Source organism: Coturnix japonica, chromosome 3 (assembly GCF_054131305.1).
Source record: "Coturnix japonica strain WE chromosome 3, WE-NBRP24, whole genome shotgun sequence".
In the NCBI taxonomy this organism is placed as follows: Eukaryota; Metazoa; Chordata; class Aves; order Galliformes; family Phasianidae; genus Coturnix; species Coturnix japonica.
Window position 1 is genome coordinate 6,017,559 of NC_140665.1, and position 12,390 is coordinate 6,029,948.

Genomic DNA, 12,390 nt, shown 5'->3' on the forward strand with positions numbered 1-12,390 from the left:
TTCTCTTTCTTTCTTTCTCTTTCTTTCCTTTCTTCCTTTCTCTTTCTTTCTTTCTTTCTCTTTCTTTCCTTTCTTCCTTTCTCTTTCTTTCTTTCTTTTTCTTTCTTTCTTTCTTTTTCTTTCTTTTCTTTCTCTCTCTCTTCCTCCCTCCCTCCCTCCCTCCCTTCCTTTTGTTCTATCATCTTCTATTCTTCCTTTCTCTTTTTCCTTTCTCTCTCTTTTTCTTAGAGCATCACTTATGTACTATCTACATTACTCTGGGTGCACCTAACCACAAGATTTCACTTCAATTTCCTTCACTAGGAAATAGTTGCATAATATTTGACTTCAAAAAGAAAAATGTCTGTACTTTCTGATTGCAGAAAGTTTTAATAAAGCAACATTTATACTATGGTAATGAAAAAGAAATGAAGAGGTGATAAAAGCTAACAAACTTCATTCTTGAAACATGAATATTCAACATGCTGGTTTCAAAACAATAAAAAAACCTTAATTCATGATCAAATCTAGTTGCTGAGCAGAAGCTACCTGGGGCCCCATCCTGGCAGCACAGCACTTTGTGTGTCCTTGGGGTAGGCAGCGGCATGAGGTGCCAGCGGTGCTTCTCTGCACACAGGCAGGCTGAGCAAAGGCAGCGCTGGCTGTGGCTGCGGGGATGGCCTCAGAGCGTGCATTTCAGAGCAAAATTAGCACCGCTGGTTTTGCTTAGGATATTAACGCTCGTGAACATTGGTTTTAAACAAAACAGAGAAGGCAAGCAAGCAAGAAAAAAGAAAACAATAAAACAAAGCAACAAAAGCACACGTCATGCCCTACCAAAGGAGTTTTTTTTCCCAGCTATGCAGACAAGACCTTGCTTGTAAATTTTGCCACAAAGTTAGAGGAAGGCAAGGTGTTATTGCGCTGCTTTTGCAAGAGCAGCCTGGAAGGAAGATTTTGACAATGAATTATAAGCTCCTGTAAGCAACTAGCACAGACGTGTACGACTGAGGAGCCTGCAAGCCAAGCACCAAAGTAAGGGCTACGTTAAGGCACATCCAGCCGAGCCAATGCAACATGCTCTGCATATGAACGTGTTATGTAACCACTCTAACGATCGTCTCTTTATAGAGCTGAAATTAGAAGCAGCTCCCACTGTGGTCAGCGGGAGCCACACTACAGAAGAAATAGAGAATCTGGTTAAGTATTTTCCCATACATTCTGTTTTCCAGCACCGGCCTAAATGGTTGCTGCAGGGCTAACTAGTTCACAACAGCCACATATTCCTTCATGGAGTAAAGCACAACTTAATATATCTGGATTTTTCAGTCAGATCAAGCAGAATACATGATAAAGAACATACACCTTCTGCCATCCATAAGAATATTCTCCCAGGTGTTCCTGTACACAGGTGTCAAATAAACAATTCACACTTTAAGTGAACGTTTCAAAAAGTTACAGTCTATACAAAGAAAAAAAATCTTGAGAAGAACATAAAGAATATAAAGAATAAAGTGCAGCCATCACAGAAAATGCCCCTGTTATGATGAAAGTAAGTCAGCTGAGTCAGAGAGAGATTGGATATCCTCCCCATTTTACTGCTCCAGGAGCATGCGATTCATGACATGCCTCCAAATGGAAAAACATTGTCTGAAGTTTGAAAAATACAGTGAAAAGAACCCATAATTATTATTTTTTCTGTTACCATTTTCACATTCCATGAAAAACTCTATTCAGGAACTTTACAGGAAAGGCAGATCACAAATAATCAAAATGAAGTGAAGGCCTGTAGATATTTTCACAGGCATGACAGAGCCAAGAGCCCAGATGAAATCACTGGAAATGACAGCATTTCAGATTCTGTGGGACTATTCTTTTCTGCTGTCAGGTTGTTGGGGTTCTCCAATCTCTCCCAGCTGCAGATACTCACCATTCATCTCAGCAATCAGCAGGCTGGAGCGATATCACCGTTACTTCCCCAGCAAATACCACCCTGCTCCTGGATTGCCAGAGCAGCAGCTTTGTCCCTGCTATGGGGTACCTCTGGCAGTGTGAGATGTGAAAAGTGGAGCCAGGTATTTTCGTTATATTCCCAAGAGAGCTCCTTTAAGCTATGATTAGGCCACTTCTTAGTAATGAAGGAGATTAAAGCTATTACCCCCCAAAATTGCAGTAAATTAGCACCGCTGTTGTAAGACTGTATTCATCCAGAAGTGGTATTAAGGCCTCGATGAAAACTTTGCTGAGGTTATACTGGACAAGACTTTCTTTTCTCTGCAGCACACAAGGATGGCAGATGGACTGCACCATCACACATTAACAGTGCCGGGCAGGAAGAGAAGTCACTAGGCAGCAGCAACAAACCAGTAACTTCACCACATACACACCAGAGCACCATTCCTAATCCCCCCCATCCCTCCTTCTTGCCAGTTCCTCTGTTCACATTTTTATATAGAAAAGCAGCCAAAGTAGCCCTTATCTACCAGGACTCAGAGTGCTTTGCCTTGCAGGTCTACTCCCAGTGAGAACAATACTAGAGCTCTGTGGAGCAGACATATACTTTGGATGCAAACCTGCAGACCGCAGGCAGAAGGCTATTTTACATGAGTGGCCATGGAAAGAAGTGGCACTGCCAGGTGGCAGCGCAGGACATCTGTGCTAAATGAGCCCAAGACCAACCATATGATTTCACCCCCTCGTGGCAGAGATGCCTGTGGTTCATTCACCACCGCCACCACAAGCTCTTCCACCACAAATCCTTTCAGGCCTAACCATGCCCCAAGACCGCAAGAGCTGCTCACACTTGCTGTTTTTGCTGGTGTTTCTTGCATTCCCCCTAGTAGCAGTTTGCTCACTGAGTCAAGAGTAACACCCCCATGTATATGAAATCAGGGGAACCGGTCTGATCCTTTCTCTAGCCCACAGTTCCATCTCTGCATGCCATGCCACCTCACTGCTGGAACCACGCTCATTGGAAGCGTCAATAAAAAGGAGTGCAGCTCGCTAATTAGAGGTTAAGACAGAGAAAACACAGCCAAAGGAGAACCCTACAATTTCTACAGACAATTAAACTGAAAATAAATTTAGAAAAGCTAATTAATCATTATGAAATTAATTCACTTTTTTTTTTCCCCCCTCCACTAATGAGTGTCTTTTGAGTGTTGATCAAATAAACGTTTCCGTGCTTTGGGTTTTACCCATCTTCCTCCAAAGCTAAAAGAGATAAAAACATGTAAACTTGTAAACAAGGATGAATGTGTCTGGTCCAAGTTAAGTCCTTTATCTGTCAAGTGCTGCAACACATACAGTCCAACTATCCACGGCTAAAAAACAGCTCTCAGTAAGTTGGCACTTTCATGAGTTCTTTCTCTACTGTATACCAGGAACATCCAAAAACTCCAAGCATCCATATAAACCTTTGCATCCAGGACTTGTTTGTATTCATATTGGATCCATTCCACAACAAAAACACACAAACAGGGATGCTACAATCTGATTTGTGCACAGCGAACACGTCTTTTTGTTACCTTAATACAACTAACATGATTTATGAGTCAGCTGTGAGTCCTTATAAAAAGCTATTGAGAAAACAAAGACAGAATTAGGCACAGTAGAAACACCGCTTACTCAAATACAGTAACCAGTAATGTCAAAGGATACAACATCTCATGCTATATATAAATGCCTCTGTTAGGCAGGTAAAGCATGTTTTTATAGCTGCTCAGAAAAGAAAAAGATGAATGATCTTTTCAAGCTCTATATAAAATGACTTCTCTAGTAGCAATTAATAGAGACAGGCCCCAGAACACCAGTCTCACGCTCTAATCATCAGCGAGAAAAAAAATTGAATGACAATTAAAAAAAGCCTTCATTGAATATGCAAAATTGTGTTTTCTCTTGGAAAGCAACTGGAGCAATTTCATATTCTATAAGCACATTAGCGAGGAAATGGTTCAGAGGGTAGCTGGAGCAGAGCTGGTGTCCAGCTCTGCTCAGGTAGATTGACTGGAATACCAAACACGCTGCTAAGTACAAGTGTAAATTCACGCTCCTGACCTGTGGGAAAAGAGGCCCTGTTAATTTATCTATAAGAATCCCACATAACAATCCTGGAATGGAAGAACATCACTCCTACTGAAATGCATAAATGCCATAAATAGCCCAAAATTTTTAGCAGAACTTTTATGGGCAGCAGCAAACATATTGCTCTGGCTGGAACATGCAACTTTGCAGGAGCGTAGCTCTTTACTTTCCCCCCAAGTCTCAGGCAGCCTTTCCTTTATACTTCAAACAAATTAAATCTACTGCAATTAATGATTATAGTTTTTCCTTCAATCAGCCCATACTCCTCTAGGAAATTAACTTAGCTATTAAAAGCCTAAAGGCTGGAAAGGAACCTAGTTAGATGAGTTTTACCTCCTCTGTATTGCCTCTGTAATCAAATGCAGTTTCCCCACCAGTTTAATTCTAATCAGTTTAATTACTGAAAATTACAACGAAGAAAAAGCCCTTACTTCTCATACCAGAACAAAGGAGAAAGGCTGTAAGTGCTGGTACAGTGCTGGGCGACAACAGCTTGATACTGCATGTGAGGGAGGGGAAATGGCCAAAAATAAAAGACAAACTCTAAAATTCTTTAGATGGTGGCTATCAGCACAAAGGGGTAGAGACGGCAACCCACAAGGCAAGAATGTAAGTCAGAGCAGATTACTTTCAAGGTGTGAATCAGGGTAGTTTATTACCTCGGCACTGAAAAGCCTTGATTACATAGGATCTGCTCAGCTCTCCAGCTCTATTTCCTACTCAGTCATTCAGTCAAGTGTTTGCAACACCAAGCAGTGGAAAAGCAATACATGCTCAGCCCAGGACAACTTAATTCTGTCTTTCCCACCAAAGGAAAGCAGAGCTGCCATGCTTATGGAGACAAAACTAAGCTAGGAACCACAAGCTTTACTTGCCATGTCACTAAACACAAATTATTCTAGTGGTCATTCACTGGGGTGAATGACAAAGTGTAAGATGCACATTGAAATGTTCTGTTCTATATGATAAAATATAATGGGAGGACGGATCTCTTAAAGAGATCAGACACACAAAATGCATATAGAGAGTCAGTATGTATGTTTTCCTCTCCTTGATTCCCAGAGCAAGAAGTTCTTCTTAGAGTTATAAAACCCACTTTTCCAAAAATAATTATGTCGTGGTGTGCTTCTCTTATCTTTTGCCACAAGGAGACTTCAGTGCTGAGCAGAAAAAAGGTCACATAATATCACCCTTTTGTTTCTTTTCAAATACTCAGAGAAAAAATAATCCCATTCTTTCATTACATCCTACTTTCTTTTCATCATTTTCCCTCTTTGACCATAAGGGCTTCATTGTCTGCATGGTAATTTTAAGGACCTCTGTTATGCCCACTTGAAATCTCCGCTGCCAAAATGACTCATTCCAGTAATCTCATGTAAACTGCTGATTTACGTTTCACTGATACTCCAAAGCCAACTGATCTCTGCAAGAAAGGGGTGAGAATATTTTGGCCACTAACTTGAAGATTCTGTGATCACTGAAGAAACTGGAGAACACAAAGCAAGTTAAGGGTGCTACCGGCACGTAAAAGTCTAAAAATACTAGAAGCAAACCATTTTATTTCTGCAGAGTTCACTTGTCAGCCAGCCTTATACTTTACAAAGAGCACTGTGGAGAAGAGAAAATTCTAGCTTAAAGCAAGCAAAAATTGTAATCCTTCACCTAAAAGAAAACCTGTGAAATCCAAGCCAACTTTTTAGCTAACTGTTTTCTTTTAATATAGAAAATTGATGGGAGGAAATAACACGGCACTTAGAATCCTGCGCAGCAAGATGAAAGGGCAAACTACAGAGACTTCAGCATAAGGCCAACCACACGTTTTCTTAGAGAAGCACATTGTTTTCTTAAAGATGACCACTCTGCTGCAAGACGGCACACGTGCCTTCCACAAAACCTCCTTCTGTGCCAAGCTGTCTGCAGCCACGCAACCCTTGGAGGTGCCTTCAGTCTGCAGAGGGCTGCAGAAAGCTCAGCATTATCTTGATGAGCAAACACCAAGTCTGTATCTGAGTTTACAGTGCCCTCCTGAAGGGAGTCTCTGACCAGACATATCAGCATGTCTCAGAGTGGAGAATCCTCAGGCTTGTGTAAATACAGCCACTTAGAACCTTTGTTCAAAAATACCCGACTTTGGGCATTTAAAAGGCTGTAGCGTTAATAGGATCAAGTATATCTAAGGACAACACAACTCAATCAAGGCTCTTCAGATTTCTAGATTGTCTTTAGATAAGACATCCTCATGTATTCTTAACCATTCCTAATTGCTTTACCACAAGCAGTTGAGAGGACGCTTTATCCAATCCCTTGCTGATTTTTCCTATACTTTTCTTCCCTTAGAAGACGGGGAAAGCTGCAAAACAACTACCATGCAAATCATGAAGGTGCTCACTTTTTAAGCACTAATCAAACTTCCACAGAGCAAAGCAGGGAAAGAACTTAAAACTTTAAATATTCCAGAAGCAGGGGTCTCTTAGTAGTGGCTCTTTGGTAGCTGAAGGCTTTTTTTGTCTGCTCTATTTGAATAACATTAGTTTCTCCCTCACAGGGTCAACAAGTAGAGAACAGAATAAGAAGGCAGGCCCAGAAAACAAACACAAACCATAAGAAGCAAAGACAAAGGTTGTGACAAAAGGTCAACTTCCAAAGCTCTGCCTCTGTTGCTTTTGTTTCTCCTGCAGAAAATATATCCAAGTATCTCTATCAATACTTTTAACTCACACTGCAATTTTGGGGCACATCTCTTGGATTCCGTGTGATGCTGTTAGAAAGAATTACAGCTATAAAATCTGCAGCAGGTACCACAAGAAAGAGAAAAATCAGCTGTGTGTGTTCATCAGGGTTAACATAAGCAGGCTGATATCACAATCACCTGAGTGCCTCTCCTGTAAGCAAAGGGAAAACAGCGTTGAGGCTCAAGCTAACTGCATCTGTTGCAGCAGGGTGAAGTCAGCGGTTATTAATACAATCAGCTGATATGTTCCGCCTTTACAACTTCCAAATGCATCTTCAGAAGAACATAACCGTATTTATTTGAAGTGCTGCAAAGAGCTCTTTTAAATGAAAAAAGAATTTAAAAACAAAACAAACCAAAAAAAAAAGGCTGAACTAGAAAATGAAGCAAATGAAGCAGTCCATGTTAGGTGTATGAGAGGGAGGATATTAATGCCTGTTTTGCTATTGTCATCTCACTGAAGCTGAGATTTGAAATGCATTATGTTGGGCGTGCAAAACATCCTCTCATAAAGATAAATTCCCTGGCTGGTGTGACTGAAGGACTCTTGAGAAGAATAGATGCACTTAAGATGAATTTCCTCTTCTTCAACATCAGTAACTCCAGAGGATGCACATTTGGAGATCCAAGCCCCTTTGCACAGCAGAACCAACGCTCAGTGTTGCTCAGAGCCCCCTCATCCCACCACCCTAAGGGTCAGCACCAACATAGCAGCCAGGCTTAAGGCGATTAAATTCTCTAATCAGAGAAGTACAGTAGAAGCAGAAGACTGGATATGTCATAAGTATAGTTTCAGAAAACAAATCTTAGAGCTCAGCAATTTCACTTTTACTGTAATGGATGTTATGACAGCTTCACAGTGGAGTCGTATTTAAATATAACTTTAGTCCCCTCTTGCATCCTCCGAAACATCCATCACTGTAACTTTTGCCTTTTCATAATTTAAATGAATAATCTTCAGCTCCTAAATACTGCTTCAGTCTGTTTTGACAGACAAAATTAATGCCTCTTGCAGCTCCTGCAGAAAGTACTGCAAGTGCCAGTTCCTGGATGCTTTGACCTTCCCAGGCAGGAGGCCAAGTGGCAGATCCTCAAAGGGCCGGAGGGAACGGCATGGAGTTGTGTCAGGGGAGGGCAGGTGGGGGTGAGGGAAAGGCTGTGCCCCAGAGGGCGGTGGGCATCACAGGCTGCCGGCCCTAATGCCAGAGCTCAGGGAGCGCTGGGACACCACTCTCAGACACTGGGGCTGGGGGTGCTGTGTGGGGCCAGAGGTTGGGCTCAGTGATCACTGTGGGTCCCTTCCAGCCTGGGATATTCCACTCATTCCAATGATTTTGGTGGGTCTTCTCAGCCCTGACACCACAGAGCAGCAGTGTGAGGGCCAGGCAATGCTGCAGCCTTGCCAGTGAGAGGCCAGGCCTCCAGCTCTCATTGGGCTTCAGAGCTTCGCAAAATGGAAAGTAGGTGTTATCATAGTCTTTGTAAGAAAAAGACCCCAGTGACCCCAATGGACTTCATTTCACCTGCCATAAGAGAATGACTATAAGGCTAATATTGGGGAAAATATGTGCTACATACCTTTCTATCCCGTCTGGGCTATTTGGGGGTTGTGCTTATTTGCCCCAGAGAAGTTCTAGTTAGTTTTAATATTTGCATGCTTTCTGTCTTGGGACTCAATGGCCTGGAGATCAAGTGAAATGGGGGGGGGGGGAAGGCAACGAAAATCTGTTCTTCACTTTTGTATGTCCCTCAGAGTCCCCAGTCACAGTCCGATGTTCTGGCCCAGTAAAGGAAAACGAATACAGGAAGAGCAGTGATGTTATGATACTGTTGCCATGGTGCAGCAGCATTATTCCATGTATGCGCTTCATTACATTTATCGTCAGAATCACATTCAACAGTTAGCTTGCAGTACAGCCATGGGAGGCAGCAGTCTCCGATGGCCAGCAGCTCAAAGCCAGGTTGATAAAAAGCCAACAGGCTGGAACAGAGTCTGGCATTACTTCCCAAGATATTAAGCAGGTTTTACTGATATTAAGACAGTTGGTGAATGCATTAAGGATCCTCTTTCAGCTTCATGCATTTAGTAATGGGCGATGAACACTTATGAATGGCACCGTACTCACATCTGAAAGAGTTCCATTAGGAAAGAGAAAAAAAAACCAAAAAAAACACAGTGAAAAGGAATTACACGCTCCACTTTAACGCATCATTTAAAAGCTTACCAGAATGATCAAAGCCCGTGAAAAAAAGACTCAAAATATTGTTAATTCACAGGACATCTTCTGAGAGACCCGAACCTGTAAGAAAACTCCTCATCCCAAAGCAGTGTTTTCTAAAGCTAAATGATCACCTTTTATTTCGTTCAATTACAAACCCGCTGAACGTTTACCTAGCTGCAGTTGAAAAGAACAAAACTGCTGTAACTAACAACCCCACAGAACATGCCCTGCTTATTAAATTCATTATATTGAAGGAAAAAAAAAAAAAGAAAAAGAAAAAAACCATAGTGGTTTCTTCTGTTGAAAAAGAAAAACATTGAAATGTATAGCAGCTTTAAACACTGCCAGGAACACACCATTTTTTCCCAGCTGATATTCCTTCCGTTTTATCCTCTTTCATAAATGTCTATATATCATCCCTACAACGCTGGGGTGGGATCTTTTTATTTCTATCCAAACCTTTAATGCCTTTACGTTTCCACGCTTCACGTTTGAAGAATGTAAGAGAAAATATACATCACGACAGAAAATGTTTGTTAAACCAGCCTGCTTTAACTAATGCAACCGAAGCCACAAGAGCAGAATGTAGATCAGGAATTTGTGAATGGCAGTGTTTGGACTATTGCATTTTGAGAGATGCTCCTAAACAGCCATTTAAGCATAACAGATACATCTCCTCCCCAATAGCCAGCAGTCCTCCTAGAAAGTCAGGGCAGTGAATGGCCCATCTCATGGGGGAATCTCTTTTTCTACCGACTGTGAGGTGGAATATGGGCTCAAAGTCAGCTTCTTAGTTAACCTTAAGTTGAGAAACAGCATTCAACCTATAAGCTTGACAGCATTCACATCACGCATATTCAGAACTGGAAATCTGCACAGTGTAGGACAGTGAGGGACAGTCAATACCAATTTTCCAAGTATTGAACAGTTCTCTTCCTGCAGTTTGCAAGCACGTCTGCATTTCTGCTTTGGTACAGAACAGGCAACGCAGCAGAAAAATCCAGGTTTTCACCTACGTGAAGACTCTTAAGCAGAAACCCATAGCTAGAAATCAAATGTGCCCTTAGTGCCACACATACAGCAGCTCCAGCAGGGGAACGTGAGCAAGAAAAAAGCCACAAGCTCTGATTAAAAATGGAAATGCCCTGAATTCTTGCCCTCAGTCCCACTCACCGCTTCTTCCCTGTGCCCCAACAGGCAAAAGCCTACAGCAGGCTGCACCCAAGCAATATTTGCATTTAAGAAAATGACCCTTTTCTCACTGCCACAAAAAAATTCTGCAGCTTCCCTATTCCTGTCTGTCTTTCGGGGTTATCCTTCATGAAAGATGCCTACAACGCACCTCTGTGTAGTCAAGAAAAACTCAGCTTCAAATTAATTTATCCAGGAGATCCCTTGAGAGGGAATGTGGCTGCTGACTAGGAAACCTTATCTGACAGCTCTGAGCTAAGGGGTCAAATGGGGCTGGGAAGCATCTTGATTGAAGAATAGCCACTATCTTTTACTATGCATGATGTCATTTTTTTCTCTTGAAAACAAAGCTCTTGAGAACATTTGATTGGACACCATATAGATCTTTTAAAGTTTGTCCCCCAGTGTCTCATAAATGCTGGCAATATGACTGGGAAGAAACACGTGGAAACCATGCAAGTTACTGAAAAAAAGCAAGGTGTGGAAGACACGTGTATAAATCAGATATTGAGCCATTTCTCAACTTCAATTAGGCAGATATGCAAAAAGGTCCCCTTACCAAAATTTACCACGAACGCTGAATTATTAAACAAACAGCCTAGATTGGATATTGAATACCAATCATTAGCACAAAGTGAAAAGACTTGCTCCCTTGAGACGAGACAATCTAATCAACCTACAGGAAATAAATACCGAAGAAGTGAAATTTAGTGCTCACTAAGTACTATTTTAACCTCTCCGGCTCAGCAAGATTTAAGATTAGTCTCAGAAAAATAAGTTCTCTCTTCCCAAATTAACTTTACTCTCATCCTTTCTTTCACTTTTTTATGCAATTAACAAGAAATAAAGCAACAAAATCCTATACTGCAATTACACTTCAACTGCAACGGGGCAAAGGATGACCCTTCTCCAACCACTAGATGAAAATTAACACTTACTTTGAAGCCCCAGTATAAATTCAATAAACTTTGAATTATTACTGATCATTGCTTGTCTGATTTTTTTTACTTTATTTCACAGTATCACAGTCTCGTGCGTGTTGGAAGGGACCTTAGAGATCATTGAGTCCAGCCCCCGGGATTCGAGCCTCTGTGTAGCAGAGCAGCACTTCTACCACTTGCACCACAGGGGGGGATTTGAACACGGGCCTCCAGTGGTGCAAAGTGGCGTCCTTAACCACGGCATCACCGGAGGCACACATTTACATGGAGGAGTACTGCTGGCTGCAGCAAGTTTTTACCCACAGAACAAAGCAGTGGAAACCCAAATTCACAACAGAATTGGAAGCTTCACAACACATCACAAACCTCTCTAGACAACCTCCAAACGCCAAAGGAAATCTGTCTGGCGGATGTCTCCAGCCCCGGCCATCCAAGAGCCCTGAAGGTCGACAGAACAGCTCTTCCCTGTGCTAAGAGGAGTCTATGGAGGGTGGCTATGGGAGAGGCCATCCGTCTCGAAGGGAGTCCTGACGAAGACCAGCTCAAGTCCACCAAAGCAGAACTGTATTGTGAGCGGGATGACTCCTTTCAGATATATATATATATATATATATGTGTATGTGTGTGTGTGTGTGTACTGGGAACAAAAAAAGTTTCCTTTCCCTGAAACAAACCTTTCCCAAACAAACCCCTTCTTCATAAACCACGATTCTTTCAAAATTAACACAAATAGGGAAATCCTGGTATTTCCCCTTGCTTGCCATGGCTCTGGGCACAGCTCGCCCTCCTCCGCTGCAGCACCAGTCCTGCTGCCATTAACAAGCTGCAGAATACTGAAGAAAAGCACACATGGCATCTGGCATATTTGCTTTGTGATGCTTTGCAGCCCTACATCATTCCTTTGCTCAAGTTAGGTTCTTCTCAAAGTAATTTGTTCCACCAGCACGCTTCGTGTGCTGCCCATCAGGGAGCAGAAGGCAGAAAAGGCGATCAAAGTGTTGCTAAACTAAATGAGACAAATTACTGGCAAACTGGCTTCTTCATCCTGTTTTCTCCTTCTTGGTTTTATTATTCTCATGTAGCAAAACACGACAATCACAAATACCCTTGCCACAGAAACACCAGCTATTCAGGGCTAAGAGCCATGAGGATTAAGCCGCAACAAAACTATGCATCCACATGCACGATGTTTTAGACAAATACATGCAACAAGCTTGAATTATTTTCACTTGAGTGATAAGAC

The 12,390-nt window shown here is 42.0% G+C and overlaps 1 protein-coding gene across 7 annotated transcripts in view; it reads right to left on the minus strand.

The window, feature by feature from the left end:
• Nucleotides 1-12,390, minus strand: part of MACROD2 (mono-ADP ribosylhydrolase 2) — a 789,463-nt gene that overhangs the window by 632,569 nt on the left and 144,504 nt on the right. The window lies entirely within an intron of this gene.